Here is a 5,044-nt window from a genome sequence, read left to right as displayed (position 1 = left end):
GAAGAAGGAAGCAAGATCCAAAGGAGTAGAAGGAGATCCAAGATCTAGCACCCACTACAGAGTTTATTGAGGTACTAATCGGATTCCTTCTGTTTCTATGATTGATTCTCCATTATAAATCACATTTAGGCCATTTTATCCATTTCTCAGCTTGATTATAGTAGAGAGATCGCATTGGGTTGATTAGCCTTCGGATCTAGCCATGTTTCAGTTCCAAAAACTTAGATCTAACATCTTTATGGAGCCATTTTGCATGAAAGCCCTAGATCTACTATTTTAAGTTCCTTTTGAGCCTTTAATTCCTTTTCATGCATATGTACATGTAAATTTGGAAACTTTACGTGGTAACCAAGCCTTAAGAACCCAAATCTATAAGTTGTATGCATTGGTTTTGAGTAGAATCAACTGTTTAGAAGTTGCATGCAACCGACTCAGTGAGTCGTTCTTCAGACTCGGCGAGTCGAGTCGCGAGTTCTCGAGTTTTCCCCCTTCCATGTATTATGCCGGGTAGAACCAATGAGTTATATGTGGACTCAATGAGTCGAAGATCGGACTCATTCATGGAGGGACTCGGCGAGTCAATGCCCTGGCTCGGCGAGTCCAAGGCAATCTTCATATCTCAAGAACAGAATCGGCGAGTCACAGTCGGAGTGTTCATATGTTGAATGGGAACTCAACGAGATGTTCATACAACTCGGCGAGTCATATGCAAATTGACTAATTGTTAGTATCAAAGAGGAACTCGTCGAGTCTACGCCAAACTCGACGAGTAGTAGCGAGCAGAATTGAGAAATGAGAGTAGGGACTCGACAATTTGGTGGCCCAACTCGACGAGTCAGGTCAACTGTATGTTGACTTTGACCAAGAGGTTGACTTTGACCAGGGGTAAAATTGTCATCTTACCCTCAGTATAGTTATTAGTATTTGATTGAGTGTACTTATGAAAATTGTAGCCGAGGAGATACCGGAGCAGTAGCAGACAGTTTCCAGAGCAGTTCATTCAGCAGCCAGACTACAAGGTGAGTTTTCCTTCTAGTAGGAACGGGTCTACGACCACAATGTCAGTCCGTTTAGTTAGCAGTAGTTCCGGACCTCGGTCCGATGCAGTAGTTAGATTGCTTGATGTCTTTGTGATTGAAGCATGTTTTGTGTTATGTGTTTTGGAATTCGGTCCGATGCAGTATGTATTATATGTGCTTATGTTAGTTGATATATTTATGCTATGCTATGTTATGCTCAGTTAGTTTCTGGACTTCAGTCTGATGCAGGGGACAAGGTCCCAGTCAGTTTCGGATTTCGGTCTGATGCAGTTAGTTCCGGACTTCGGTCAGGTGCAGGGGACAAGGTCCTAGTCAGTTCCAGACTTCGGTCCGATGCAGTTTCCGGACTTTGGTCCGATGCAGAGGGCAAGACCCTGGTTAATTCCGGACTTCGGTCCGATGCAGTTTCCGGACTTCAGTCCGATGCAGTGGGTAAGGCCCAATATGTGTTTATATGTTATTGTATGGTATGTGGTAGTTTGGGGGAACTCACTAAGCTTCGTGCTTACAGTTTCAGTTTTGGTTTCATGTACTTCTGCAAGTAAAGGGAAGAGCTCGGGATGATGGCATCGCACACACCACAGCTTCAGCTTTTGTCCTGGGAGTTGATTTGGCTTTTCATAGATATGATTTGATACATTCTTGATACAGTTTTCTCATGATACTTTGTTATGGTTTTGAGATATTGACGTATGGGTTTTTATTTTATGGTATTGATCTAATGATTTTACTAAGGATTAAACAAAAATTTTTGGGTTGTATTTTGGAATGTTACAAAACACATTTTTACTTATTTAAAAAATTCATATATATATATATATATATATATATATATATATATATATATATATATATATATATATATATATATATATATATCACTAATGTATTTTCATATTTGGTTTGATTTTTTTTTTCATTTTTGATAAGTCGTCAAAAAGAAAAGGGACATTGTTTTATCAGATGTTTCATTTCACCATACTTGAAAAACACCTTTCATATTTTCTTTCTTCCTTCCTCCGGTGACACCAACCACTGCCGCCCCTACCACTAGCAAACCACGTTACTCCAGCGAATTTCCACCACCAGCACCACCTCCTCTGTTCACTTCAGTTACCGTCTCCTCTGTTCACTTTTACTATCGTCATCTCTGATCTCCGATGAACCACTAGATCCGAATCAGATCTGACTTGATTTACATATGATTTCATCAGATCTACAAGAAAACTCACCGGATCTACATCAAATCATTATCTCGAAACCGCCACCACGAATCAGATCTAGATCTAGAAATCACCACTACTAAAAACGATGACTGATGCCTCTGGGGAACTAAAACTAACCACTGTTGGCCCACCGTCACCACTTCTCTCCTCCGTTGCCTTCTCCGGCGACATCACTTTTTTCAATGAAGCACCTGGATAGTGTTCCTTCCACTACCTCCCACTCCAAAACCTTAGGAGAAACCCTAGACATGCAACTCCATCAACGAAGCTCTTAGATCTGAAGTGGTATGGTACAAATCTATGATATCCGGCGAAAAATAATAATTTTTGACTTTAGATCTTTGATTTACACCTCCAGATTTACGAGCTCTGACGATATTTCCAGACCAGATCATAGAGCGCCGCTAACCGTCACTGTCGCTGCTGCCTTGCGCTCTAGTGAAACACTGGCAACTCGTCTCCATCTCTCTCTCCGATCTCCAGTAAAACACCGCCATATATACATCAGGTATGTTGACTTTTGCTTTGATTCTTTTCTCTTCTATTAAGTTGTGAATTTAATGTTTAAATCTCTTATTTATTTGTTTACTTTTCTTAATAAGGCTATAAATTCATACTTTAGCAAAATATGAGACAAGATCTGTAAAAAATGAAAATCAAGTAAAAAAAAGCATTTGAGACATTTTTTCACATCTCTGAAACCACTTTGCTTCTTAATCTGTGCAGAGTCTGTACAAAAAAACTCACTCCAGATAAATGAAATATAGAATATCAATTCAATTTTTTCTTGATAAGGTCGTAAAGTGTAAAGAAAAAGAAGTAAAATGTAAAGAAAAAGAAGAGAAAGCCTCTTCCCAATACATCAATACTTGTTTTTTTTACTTTATTTTCAATTAAAATTTCTTCAATAAGAAATTTTAATTTTAAGCTATGAATGCATAAGTATTTGTTTTCTACTTGTTTTTCTACTTGCATCTATTGTATATCTCTATGGCATAGTTTTTTTTTGTTTGTTTTTTTTTTCTGTTTAAGTGTGAATTTGATGTTTTAATCTCTCATTTGTCTTAAATTTTGTTAATCTTAGTTTTAACTGCTATTAAGTTGTGAATGTATAATTTTTTTGAATTAAACTTTGAATTTATTATACTAGTTTGTGAATTTTCTATATTAAATTGTGTATTAATTGTAATAAGTGTTTTAAGTTGATAATATGGATGTGAATACTACTTTTTGTGTATTAAAATGTGAATTTAGTGTACTAAACTGTGATTTTTGTGTTTTAAACTGTGAATTGATTGCATTAAGTTTTGAATTTTCTTTTTAAACTACGAATTGACTGCATTAAGTTGTGAATTTTCTGTTTGATTTGTAAATTGACTAGATTAAACTGTGAATTATGTATATGAAACTATGAAGTTACTTGTATTAAGCTATGAATTTTGTTTATAAACTTTGAATTGACTATATAAAGAGTGTTAAGTTGAAAAGATGGTTGTGGATGCATACTTTTTGTGTATTAAACTTTGAATTTTGTGTACTAAACTATGATTTTTGTGTTTTAAACTGTGAATTGACTGCATTAAACTGTGAATTTTCTTCTTAGACTATGAATTGACTATATTAAGCTGTGGATTTTGTGTATTAAATAATGAATTGATTTTATTAAGCTGTGAACTAATTGACATTAAGCTGTGATTATTTTATAATTTTTTTGTTTGCTTTTGAAATAATGTAATTTTTATTCACGGCTTAATATATTAAATTCATAATTTAAAATATGAATGATTTATGTATAGTTTTTTTTTTGTTAATTTTCTTCTGAATATATTTATTTTTTGTGTTGTATAAGTATGTAAGAATACATTAGTTTTAATAATAGTTTTGCATTAAATTCAAAACGAGTGAAATAAATTGTTTTATTAGACTGTGAATGTAGTATTTAAGTTATTAATGCATGACTTTATTTACAGATCTTTATTAAGTTGTGAATGAATTGACATTAAGTTGTGATTATTTTATAATTTTTGTGTTTGCTTTTGAAATAATATAAATTTTATTCATGACTTAATATATTAAATTCACAATTTAAAATATAAATGATTTATGTATAAATTTTTTGATAATTTTTTCTTCTGAATATATTTATTTTATGTGTTGTATAAGTGTGTAAGAATACATTAGTTTTAATAATAGTTTTGCATTAAATTCAAAACGAGTGAAATAAATTGTTTTATTAAACCGTGAATGTAGTATTTCAGTTATTAATGCATGACTTTATTTACAGATCTTTATTAAGTTGTGAATGAATTGATATTAACTTGTGATTATTTTATAATTTTTGTGTTTGCTTTTGAAATAATGTAAATTTTATTCATGACTTAATATATTAAATTCACAATTTAAAATATAAATGATTCATGTATAAATTTTTTGATAATTTTTTCTTCTGAATATATTTATTTTCTGTGTTGTATAAGTATCTAAGAATACATTAGTTTTAATAATAGTTTTGCATTAAATTCAAAACGAGTGAAATAATTTGTTTTATTAGAATGTGAATGTAGTATTTAAGCGATTAATGCATGACTTTATTTACAGATCTGATTTAAAAGAAAATGATGGTTACGATGCAGGTACAGATGGTTGGTGGCAGCGTATGGTGGTAGTAGTTGTAGAGTTTGAATTTTTTATTTCTTTTAGTTTGTGAATTAATGTAAAATGGTTTGTATTAAATTGTGAACTAAATAATAAATGGAATGTATAAACTTGTAATTTATA

The sequence above is a fragment of the Lactuca saligna genome, chromosome 5, assembly GCF_052625555.1.
Source record: "Lactuca saligna cultivar CGN05327 chromosome 5, ASM5262555v1, whole genome shotgun sequence".
Taxonomy (NCBI): domain Eukaryota; kingdom Viridiplantae; phylum Streptophyta; class Magnoliopsida; order Asterales; family Asteraceae; genus Lactuca; species Lactuca saligna.
The sequence above is the reverse complement of the archived record's forward strand: the minus strand, read 5'-3'. Positions refer to the sequence as shown.